Source organism: Littorina saxatilis, linkage group LG5, assembly GCF_037325665.1.
Source record: "Littorina saxatilis isolate snail1 linkage group LG5, US_GU_Lsax_2.0, whole genome shotgun sequence".
Lineage (NCBI taxonomy): Eukaryota > Metazoa > Mollusca > Gastropoda > Littorinimorpha > Littorinidae > Littorina > Littorina saxatilis.
Window position 1 is genome coordinate 25,892,035 of NC_090249.1, and position 12,243 is coordinate 25,904,277.

The following is a 12,243-nucleotide window of genomic DNA, read 5'->3' on the forward strand; positions in this document are numbered from 1 at the left end:
CTCCCAGGCTGTGAGTGGGAGTCCGGCACGTCTATTTTATTTTTAACAGCAGGGACAGACGTGGTTCAGCATTTTGTATAATATTCTTTTTCCGGAATAAACAAAATAAAAGAAGCTATACTGACAACTTGTGGTTTGTCACGGTGTGCTTGTCAGTCTTGTAGGCTTCAGTTTGGGTGTCACAGTGAGCAGGGATATTACTGATATATTCGAGTAAAGTAGTGCCAGCAGAGACATACATTGAATCTATGTCTCTGGTGCCAGGTACTTCCTTGCGTTCTGCGGTCGGATATGCATGACTGGAACAACGGCTGACACTGCACACACTCCACACACACACACACTGTGACACACGGTGACACCGCTGTGACACTGACACAAACACTGACGGCACTTTCAGACACTGACACACACATATGCACACACACACTGACACACACTGCCGCACACACACACAAACACACACTGTACTGTGACACACTGGCATATGAGCCAATGTCAAAAGGTGCTGTCTGACAGCTTCGAAAATCAAAGTACATCCAAAGTAAAATGACTGGTGTTTTGAGTTGCTTAACACATTCAGTATATAGTTTCTAAAGGAGAAAAGGGAAAATCTTTCACAACGGCTGTGTTATTTGGCCGTTAAGTTGAGGCTTGACGAGTGTCTCTTGTGGCATGTAAGGACATAAACCTGATTTTTTCCATTTTTTTTCTAGAACTTTCATTTCTACTGAGCTCGCATATGAGTATTGGGGTGTAGATTAAATATAATCAAGGTAAAAGCGCATAAAATGTGTATGTTAGCAACATGAATTCATTTATTGCTATCACAGTCACAAACGGTATGTGCTCCATACAAAAGTTCTTTAATTTGAGGTTTTCTCAGATATTGTTGAAGTCAGAACTTTGTAACTTCACATACTGGTATGGTTGTATGACCTCCACACATGGTGAGAGAGTAGTTGACCTTCGTCATATTTCAAGGTCACGGCGGGGTCGTATTGGGTCAGAAAGTGATAAATTGGTATTTTCTCGAAAAGTTTTAAAGCAACAGCTTTTAAACGTCACACACTTCTTTGTTGAGATAATATCCAATCCTGATGCTCAATTTGGTTTACTCTTGTGAAATAGCAAGGTCATAGCAGGTCTGTCTTAATGAGGAGAAAAAAATGTATCATTGTTTTTTTATGTTTTTGGGGCTACATCTTTGAAACTTCACAAATTTCCAGAGTTTGATAGCCTACACACATGATATAAATATGGGTGACCTTTGTCAAATGTCAAGGTCACGGTGGGGTTGTCTTCGGGTCAAAAAGGGAATAATTTGGAATTTTCTCAAAATGCTTTGTAGCGAAAGCGTTTAAACTTCCCATACTTCTATGTTTTGATGATATCCAAATATGATGCGAGTTTGGTTCTCCCTTGTCAAATATCAAGGTCATAGCAGGCCGTCTAAGGTGAACAAAAAGTAAAAAGTATCATTGTTTTGAATGTTTTGGGGGCTACATCTTTGAAACTTCCACATTTCCAGGGTTTGATGTCCTCCATAGATGATACAAATATGGAAGACCTGCGTCACATTTCAAGGTCACAGTGGGGTCATGAAATATATTCCCAGGACAAGAAAACGCCCTGACATGACGCAAGACTAGTTGACTCTGGTCAAATGTTAAAGGCACAGTAAGCCTCCCGTAAACCATCACAGATACTGTCGGGCTTTTACACACAGTACAAACACCCTTTCATTTAAACACTCACCGCTTGAGAACATCCTAGGTGCCCTCCGTAAAGAGCGAGCAATTTTCAAAGAATTTATTTTTGCGTGGTTTGAGCCATCGTGAACCGTGTGATCCAGTTTCCCTTTTTCACAATGTAGTCGTCAGTTAGTAATTTGAATGCGACTCGATGTGAGCTTATCTGACTATGCACGAAACAAACGGCTGTGGTTCACAAGAACTCTAGCGATGGCTTTTGACTGTTCAGAGGAACTGGCGATAGGCATAAACCGTCATCTGCTACGAGAACCACGACCTTGCGTGACCCTGCTTCCGGGCTTTTCTTTTTTCAAACTTTCAAAACTTCGAATTGTACTGATCTTGTCTTGATGAAAAAAGAATTCTTTTATGATTTAAGAATGTTTGTGTAACAAGCTGTCAATTTATTATTTAGATTTTAAAAGTTAGGTCTAGCGCCAAAACGCACCACGGTCCGATTGTCTCTGAGACAATCCGCAAAATTAATTCTGTAAAAATTGCTCGCTCTTTACGTAGGGCACCTGGGATGTTCCCGTTTAGTGAGCGTTCACATGGAAGGGTGTTTGTACTGTGTGTAAAAGCCTGACAGTATCTGTGATGGTTTACGGGAGGCTTACTGTGCCTTTAAGGTTTGTAATGTTGGAGTCTTTTTTTTATTTATTTATTTTTTATTTGTTGCCAAGCACATCATTGTGGGGCTTTTAATGAATAACATGCATCCGTCCACTCACAATATATTTTCTTTCATCCTTCAACATTTACCACTCAAAAAGTCTATAGTATTAAAATTCATGAAACAAATGAAAGGCATCTACGGATGTATAGATACATAATTGACCACACTCATTTGGAATACATTCTGACAATTCATTATAAAGACATCTTTAGAGAGACAGAGAGAGAGGGGAGAGAGAGGAGAGAGAGAGAGAGAGAGGAGAGAGAGATAGAGGGAAAGAGAGAGTGAAAAAAGGGGGGGGGGGGGTCAGAGGGGTAATGATGGTGGAGGTAACATTTACAATTGTTTTTATTAAAAAAAAATTACTAAATATTTGTCTTGGAACTTTTTAATCAAAAATAAATATTTCTGATCTGCAGTTGCCTTTCGAAGATAACAAAAAGAGGCATTGAAGCCTTGGTTTTCTTATAAATACTTATGCACATTTTAGCAACCAAAATTATACAGTTTAATTCTTTCAACAGAGTTGCATGCATTTTTCGATTTTTAACTCCAAACATGATTTCATGCACAGTTAACTTTATCTGTTTATCCAACTGTACCCAAATATAAAATTCAATTTGTTTCCAAAACTCAAGCACCACTGGGCCAAAGAAAAAAAAGTGTTCTATATAGTCAATGCTATTACTACAGTGTGAACAAATATTGTCTTCCACAACTTTCATTTTACATAACATAATATTTGTGGGGTAAATATTGTGAAGTAATTTCCATTGTAATACTCGTAGCCTTGTCTCTTTAACCGATTCAAAACTCATCAGCCAATCTTTCTTGTCAATTTCATAATTAAATTTCCTCCTCCAAAATCCAATTGCACACGGTTCAACAAGTTTCATGCTTACTAATTCTTTTCTAAACTGTTGTGCGTTGTGTACTTTCTTACCACGATAAGAGGGGATATCCATCAAATCAATTTCTTCCTTTCCGTGCATCATCTTATTAATAACATTTACAACAACAGCACGAACCATGTTATATTTCAAAATTCTCTGTGGGGATTTTCATAAAACATCACAAATGAACTGATAGGAAACAAACTCTTTTCTATGTAAAACATCATATACGCTAACAAGACCCTTTCTTGTCCAATCTTCAAAATACAGTACATTTCCATCATAAACAAAATATTGGTTATTCCATAAAAGCGGATTGAATAAGTTATCGCAGACAAGTGCTGGTTTAGCTTGTCAACTTTCAACATTGGGTTGGTGCATGTCTCACAGAGGCACTGCAGAAAAGTCCGACTGGTAGACAGCAGGATGTGTTTTGGGCGCCTCCGTGCAAAAGGGGTCAGAGCCGGATATTTTGTACAACGGATTTTCAGATTTGAACATTTCAAACAAGTCCTCCACTTTCTTGGTCAGAACTTTCTTCTGGATCATTGACACTTTTGACACTGTACGCTTTCTAGGCACATCGATTGATTCCCTGTCGTAGAATTTCTCCACTTTTGTGTCTGTCGGACGTTTACGCACGTACAGTTGCTTGAGAGTTCTACAACTGTCTTGATGTACTGCTTGTCGCTTGAGTAACGTTTTAATGAAATTTTGTTTCTGAAGAGACTCTTTGTCCCGCTTCTTGGAAATGGCATTAAATGCCATTTTTACTGACTTCAAAAAGCTCACTGGTCTTGCGAGATTCGTCAGATTGTCTTTTTCTTGTTTTCTGTGGTATCTGTCCATTCTTATTTTGTTCAATTCCCTCTTCTGTTTATCTGTCATGGAAGATCTTCTTTTGCACTGCCGAAACTTAGCATTTTCTTTGGTTTTCTTCTTCTGCCTGTCTGCAGGTGTCTCCGCTTTACGAATTATGTTTTTAATAGCCGTTTTCTTCCTTTTTGCTGCAGTTAGCGGAGAGCTGTTTTTCTTTTTTTCTTTCTTCGCACGAGCCCTGGGACACACACACACACACACACACACACACACACCGCACATTATTAGTTGTAATGTTGAGTATCGGTATCCTCATATTTGTAGTTCTTTAATTGTCCATGCAATGATAATCTCGGTGTGAAACGGCAGGTCTGCAACAAACGGTTTAAACTGAAAATTATTAACCCGGAGACGGGTTTTGTGTGAGTTTAGATAGAGCGGACAGCGTCAGATAAACTCTATTTAAACGAGACAGATTAGCCGCGGGTGGAGGAGGAGGATGTTAGATACTTGAGGTAGGCCTAAAGGGATCAGTGTTGGCAGGTAGGGAAGAGAGGGTAGTAAAGCAGGATATCAACACTTAGGCCCGTAATTAGAAAGAGAGGGGAGAGGAGGACTTGTGAAAGTCAAGGAGAATAGCCCAGCCGCAATGTCCATGTTGCCGGGGGGCTTGCACGTGTGATGCATCAGCGGGGGCCTATAAGAACGGGAGAGCAACACATTGTGGTCAGTCCTTACCAGCGCGGCGCAGCGGGCATATGCCAACTATTTCTTACTGCAATATGGACTTCGAATTTGGAGCGTGGGCAACAGATCTGCCTTTAACGGTGGTTAAAGTTCTCCAGGATGAGGAGTTGAACACCCTCAATGTGCTGAGAAATGCGACTGCCCAGGATTTGGAGGGCCTGGGTCTCAAGCGTGGCCACTACGTAGCGCTGAGAGTAGCAGTGGCGGCCCTGCAAAAGCGAAGCGGGGGAGGACCACTATCCCAGCGGGTGACTGAGGAAAAAAGCGTGGAACCACTCCAGGGACTGTTAGGCGGCTTGTCACTGCAGCCAACAGGTGAGACCTCCTATCTTTCCATTCTGGATTTTGTGCCGGGGTCGATGGCGGCCGAGGAAGAGGTGACACTCGGGGGAGGTGTCATCCTAAAACTCAACCAGAGACCAAAACTTGACAAAGTCTCCCCCTGCCACTGGATTGTGGCAAACGCACGCATCATGGCGAAGTTGAGTGCTGAGAAGCCCGGGTTTGACTCGACCGCCTACCTCCGGTACACAGAGATGATAGGCGAGCTGGGGGCCAGATACTTGTGGCAGTCGGTGCTTCTGTACGACGACGAGTACAGAAGGCGCCAGTCGTCCAGCGGATTCAAGTGGGGAACCCCCAACCCCCACCTGTCCACGGTGATCCTGCGGGACCGGCTCCAGCATGGCGTCCAAGACAACAAGGGCGGCAAGGCTACGACGGCCAGCGGCGGTTCCCGGCGACCAGCGGGACCCAACGGGAAGGAAGTGTGCTTATTGTATACCAACAAAGGCGACTGTCCCTATGGGTCCCGCTGCAGATTCCTCCACGTCTGCGACACCTGCGGCATGGGCCACCCCGGCAAGGACCACAAAGTGACAGCTACCACCTCCCCAGCCTAGGACACAGCGCAACGAATTGCTGACAAAACGGTAGGCCCCACCTTTCAACAGCCCGTTCCCTCAGCTAGATTCCAATAAGTGCGAATTTCTCGGAAATAGTGATTCCATTAATGCTAAATCTCAAATGTGGCACAAGGTGCTAGAAGGCGATCACGACAAAACCTTTTTATTAGATGGCATAAGAAACGGTTTCCGTGTAACAGAAGAGAGTAGGGCAGGCGTACTAGACGTAGAGCAAACAAACCATAGGTCATCGAACGAACACCATAAAGCTGTGGAAAAAGAGCTATTAGATCAGATAGAAAAAGGTTATTACATTGTAGCTAGTAGAAAACCAACTGTGGTAAGCGCTATCGCTGCGATTCCCAAGGATGATGGCAGCATCAGGTTGATCCATGACGCTAGCAAACCCACAGGTAGGGCAATGAACGACTATTCTATACCTGAGTCAGCAAAATTTCAAACCGTATCTGACGCGTGCGACCTAGCGAAGACAGGGTATTGGTGTGCAAAAGTAGACTTGCAGTCCGCCTATCGGTCAGTATGCATCAGTCCGGACGATTATTGTATGACTGGGCTGAAATGGCATTTCACAGGTGAAAAGAAACCTACTTATCTCTTTGACAGTCGGCTGCCTTTTGGCAGCAACGTAGGGCCATCACACTTCCATCGCCTGTCGCAAGCTATTCGCAGATGCATGGCACGGAAAGGCATGCCAGGTGTGTTAGCGTATATTGATGATTTTCTTCTGGTAGCAGCTACCAGACAAGAGTGCAATGACATGTTACTGTCTTTAATTAGATTATTGAGGGAACTGGGTTTCAACATTAGCTAGTGGAAGAAGGTGGTGGGGCCTACTCAACGTATCACGTTTCTCGGTGTCGACATCGACACGCGAAACAACACCCTGTCACTTGGAAGTGACAAGTTGCAGCAACTGCGGCAGCGACTCCTCCAGATCCGAGGAAAGAAGCGCGCGACAAAAACTCAGCTACAAAGCATAGCGGGGTCCCTTAATTGGGCCTGTCAGGCTGTCAGAGGAGGAAAATTCTTTCTGCGGCGGATACTGGACACGATTAAACCCCTTCAGCAGCAGCGACACAAAGCGAAACTATCTGGCGAATTTCATAAGGATGTACAATGGTGGCTTTCTTTTATGCATGTATTTAACGGCACAGTATATTATTTTCACAATGCAAAACAGCATGTTCATGTAGATGCATGTAATATTGCAGCGGGTGCCTTTTGGCAAGGTGACTGGCAGTACACCATCTTTGAAAAAGACATGCAGGCAGCAAAGGAGCTACATATTAACTATAAAGAAGTGTGCGCTGTGGTGCAAGCAGTGACACGATGGGCTCCGATGTGGTGCGGACAAGAAGTGATTATTCATACCGATAGTACTGTCGCAAAAGCTATCATTAATAAGGGCAGATCGACTAATAAGTATGTGAACAGTCTGCTCCGTAAAATGGCGTGGGAATGTGCAAAAGTGAACTGCAAAATCGCGGCGATACATGTGGCTGGTAGTGTAAACATCATGGCTGACACAATTTCCCGCCTACATGAGCCCAGACGGCGCGAAGACTTAGTGCGTCTGTTGACATTCTGGCACCGGGGGAGACCCCCCGACATCAACCTGTGTGACCATATGTCTGACCAAGCCCTGTTGTTCCTTGTTTTTCAGACCAGCAGCCCCCATTAGGGGCGCAACTGACGGCAGAAGTGTTGGATTACAGAGCAAGTGCCTTTTCTGATAACACTAGGAAGACTTACCGCATCCACCTTACCTCGTATTTACGTTTCTGTGGGGAGATGGACATAATGCCAGTGCCTGTGAACGAGCAGACTGTTGCGCAATACGCAGCGTACCTAGCCCGAGGTTTGAAACCGTCCTCCATCAAGCAATACATCAACATTATTCGCATTCTTCATCTTGAAAGCGGCGTGCCGCACCCATTCAGGGACTCGTGGTACGTCCAGACAACACTTAAGGGCATCGAAAAATGCAAGGGGTGTGCCACTGATAAGAAAACCCCAATCACCCCTGAATTACTACACATAATAAAAAGCCAGCTGGACCTTGAGTGTAGGCAAGATATTGTGTTCTGGGCTGCGTGTTTGGTGCTTTTTTTCGGAGTTCTCCGGAGATCGAACTTGTTTCAGGACAACGGGAACTTCGATCCTTGTAAGCAGCTCACAAGAGACCAGGTGGTTATTCTGGGTACGGGCATGTCAATAACGCTCCAATAGAGCAAAACGATTCAGCGTAAAGAGCGCTCTGTTGAAATTAAGCTCCCGGCAATGTCACTCCATCCCTTGTGTCCAGTGTCTGCCGTGACCGCTGTGTTACCTTTGTTGGGGCCGATGGACCCCAAGGCGCAGGTCTTCCCGATGAAAGGATCAGACTTTAATAAGAAACTGCGCTTGACTACCGCTGTTGCTGGGGGAAACTTCTCCAGCCACAGCTTTCGGCGGGGTGGTGCCGCGTGGGCGTTGAGTTGTGGTGTGCCGGGGGAAATTGTCAAGGTGATGGGGGATTGGAAAAGCAACGCGTACTTAGGCTACTTAGACCAGCTGCCACAAAAGATCATCTTACAGATCACATGTAGCCCAGGCAACTCCTTCATGTATAACATCACAACAATCCTAAACCTCCCACCTCTAACCTAGTATACTGTCTTTAGTTGGGCTGAATAACGAGTAGTACCTCTAATTTGGGACTTATCACTGCACAATGATATCTCTCATTGTCAGATGGTATTCTCTTGAATAAACTGCCCTCGTTATTTGCCCAAATCAATACATGACTTGGCTATGTGTGATGTATGTGCGCACGAGAGTGATTGCGTGTGGGTCAGGTGTATGTGAGTGTGTGCGCGCGCAGGTGTGTGAGTATAACTGTAAGTAATAAGAGGGAGAGAAAGAGGAGTGTCATTTCTTTGGGATTATCGTGTGCTCATGATTTGCGCCGGGGGCGGGGGGGGGGGGGGGGGCGATAAGTGAGTAGTTTAAGTGTGAGTTTAGATAGAGCGGACAGCGTCAGATAAACTCTATTTAAACGAGACAGATTAGCCGCGGGTGGAGGAGGAGGATGTTAGATACTTGAGGTAGGCCTAAAGGGATCAGTGTTGGCAGGTAGGGAAGAGAGGGTAGTAAAGCAGGATATCAACACTTAGGCCCGTAATTAGAAAGAGAGGGGAGAGGAGGACTTGTGAAAGTCAAGGAGAATAGCCCAGCCGCAATGTCCATGTTGCCGGGGGGCTTGCACGTGTGATGCATCAGCGGGGGCCTATAAGAACGGGAGAGCAACACATTGTGGTCAGTCCTTACCAGCGCGGCGCAGCGGGCATATGCCAACTATTTCTTACCCCCCATCCACCCCCGGCATCCACCGTTGTATTTTGTTAGCAATCCGTTGCATGATGTTTTTAATTTTGAGGCAAATGCATGCCTGTTTGTGCCTTCACTTGAAGTGAGGTTGTGCATGAAGCGACTCGAACCTTGTTATGTAATCATTATTCACGGTGTTAAATCTTTGAGTGAGGGCTCCTTGTGTTTGTTGTTAGTGTAACCAAATGTTTGTTGTTTTTTGTTGTGGACTTATGGGACTTATCACTGCACAATGATATCTCTCATTGTCAGATGGTATTCTCTTGAATAAACTGCCCTCGTTATTTGCCCAAATCAATACATGACTTGGCTATGTGTGATGTATGTGCGCACGAGAGTGATTGCGTGTGGGTCAGGTGTATGTGAGTTTGTGCGCGCGCAGGTGTGTGAGTATAACTGTAAGTAATAAGAGGGAGAGAAAGAGGAGTGTCATTTCTTTGGGATTATCGTGTGCTCATGATTTGCGCCGGGGGCGGGGGGGGGGGGGGGGGGGGGGGGGGGCGATAAGTGAGTAGTTTAAAGCGCAAAACATTGGGTAGTTTTTTTTCCCGGTTTATTTCTTTAAAAAGAATTTTACATAAACACATTCCTAAACCTACCAAAATCTGACACATTTTGCGCGCTTGCATGAATGCGTGCATCGGTGCGTGCGTGTGTGTGCGTGCTTGCTTGTGTGTGTGAGTGCTTGCATGCGTGTGTGCATGGGTGCGTGCGTGCGAGCGTGCGTGCGCGCGCGCGCGCGCGTGTGTGTGTGTGTGTGTGTGTGTGTGTGTGTGTGTCCTCGTTACAGTCTGTACACTGAAAGGTAATCAAATTCGCATACTCAATTTTTAATTCGACTCTAGATTTAGATGGAGACTTGACAGAAGATTCTACAGATTTGTAAATTACCTGCTCAACTGTTTACGATGTCTTGCTTTCTCGCGATTCAATGCTCTCCGCTCGTCGGTCCGGTGTTCCCTCCAAGCCTTGCTCAATACGTTCTGTCTATCCAGGTAGGCAGCATACTCCTGGTCGTTTAGTCAAGTTTTGACTAAATGTTTTAGCATAGAGGGGGGAATCGAGACGAGGGTCGTGGTGTATGTGTGTGTGTGTGTGTGTGTGTGTGTGTGTGTGTGTGTGTGTCTGTCTGTCTGTGTGTGTGTGTAGAGCGATTCAGACTAAACTACTGGGCCGATCTTTATGAAATTTGACATGAGAGTTCCTGGGTATGATATCCCCGGACGTTTTTTTTCATTTTTTCGATAAATACCTTTGATGACGTCATATCCGGCTTTTTGTAAAAGTTGAGGCGGCACTGTCACACCCTCATTTTTCCATTAAATTGATTGAAATTTTGGCAAAGCAATCTTCGACGAAGGCCGGGGTTTGGTATTGCATTTCAGCTTGGTGGCTTAAAAACTAATGAGTGAGTTTGGTCATTAAAAATCGGAAACTTATAATTAAAATTATTTTTTATTAAACAATTTCATCTTATTCTTCGTCATTTTCTGATTCCAAAAACATATACATATGTTATATTTGGATTAAAAACAAGCTCTGAAAATTAAAAATATAAACATTATTATCAAAATTAAATTTCCGAAATCGTTTTAAAAACTATTTCATCTTATTCCTTGTCGGTTCCTGATTCCAAAAACATATAGATATGATATGTTTGGATTAAAAACACGCTCAGAAAGTTAAAACGAAGAGAGGTACAGTAAAGCGTGCTATGAAGCACAGCGCAATCGCTACCGCGCCAAACAGGCTCGTCACTTTCACTGCCTTTTGCACTAGCGGCGGACTACGTTCAGTTTCATTCTGTGAGTTCCACAGCTTGACTAAATGTAGTAATTTCGCCTTACGCGACTTGTTTCATCCTTTTCTTGTATTCCGAGCATCGCTGGGCACCGGACTGTGTTTTTTGGGCCGCGGTCTTTACACTAGCGCGCCGTGCGCGAAGTTCAGAAAACGGCCTAGATGATTGGGAATTCTGGCCCATTATTATTTCTTCCTGGTCATCTCAAGAGAGTGATGAAGAACAAGCATTTGTCGATAATTAAAGCACGTAATCAATCTTCTAAAACAGTGGTTTTAATTACATAAATTTTGTTTGGATGGACAAATGACGTCGTGTGTCTAGTGTGACCTGTGACGACAAATTGTTCTGTCACACAATAATGACAATTCCTTTTTATTTCTTCTTTTCAAAAACTGTGATTATGAAGCAGTCATTTGATTTGCTTCTGACTGCTAGCAAAAAAAAAGAAAGAAATTAAAAATTTTGTGGAAAAAAAAGGAAATTTGATAAAAAAGTGTCTAGTGTGACATTGTGACGACAAAGCTTAAATTAGCCAGAAATGGTACCAAACTTCAAAATATAGTGGTTATTTTCATTGTTTTTCCTTTTCACCGACAGTTTTTGTTCAAAACTGGTTCTTTTGTGTATCTAGTTGAACAACAACATTTTTTGGAAGCTTTTTTAAAGTTTGAGTTTTTGTGACGCAAAGAGTCACGCTAGACACGCAATTTTCAAACTTTAATAATTTCTTTAAAAAGCGGACAAATGGGAAGAAAAACACACAGAACTATGTATTGGGGTTCATGCAATCATTTGGTTTAAATCCAACTGCCCAGAAAAAAGCTTATTAGCATTTTTTCTAAAACTATCGAGAGTACTCAAACACCTTGTCAAAATACGTCCCTAAAAAGCACTAATTTGCGTAATGAATGAGGAGCAGAATTTTAACTGTTTATAGTTAGTCTTTGGTTTTTCTCTGCGATCATCTTTATTCATTAATCTCTCAGAAAAACCAAAAGTTCCATCTGAGTGTACATTCAGTAAATAGTTACAGAACTTATAAAATACCTAGCGTACCCACAGCACCTTTTGACATTGGCTCATATACTACACACACTAAAATACACACAGGACAAAGGGCAGTATTCATAGGGATCTCAAAGAAACTTTACTATGTCTACTATAACAGGTCTAGGCTTAGAAATCACTGACAGAGAAAGAAAAAAAAGTCACACTTTTTCTTTCTTTTTTTACAGTGGCACTGAATAGCTACTGT

General features: G+C 43.3%; 1 long non-coding RNA gene across 1 annotated transcript; it reads left to right on the forward strand.

Moving 5' to 3' along the window:
* Positions 1 to 484: 484 nt before the first annotated feature.
* On the forward strand, positions 485 to 12,073 carry LOC138966688 (uncharacterized). Its single transcript, XR_011455741.1, has 2 exons — positions 485 to 793; positions 11,435 to 12,073. It is a non-coding gene; the product is annotated as an uncharacterized lncRNA (long non-coding RNA).
* Positions 12,074 to 12,243: the final 170 nt, after the last annotated feature.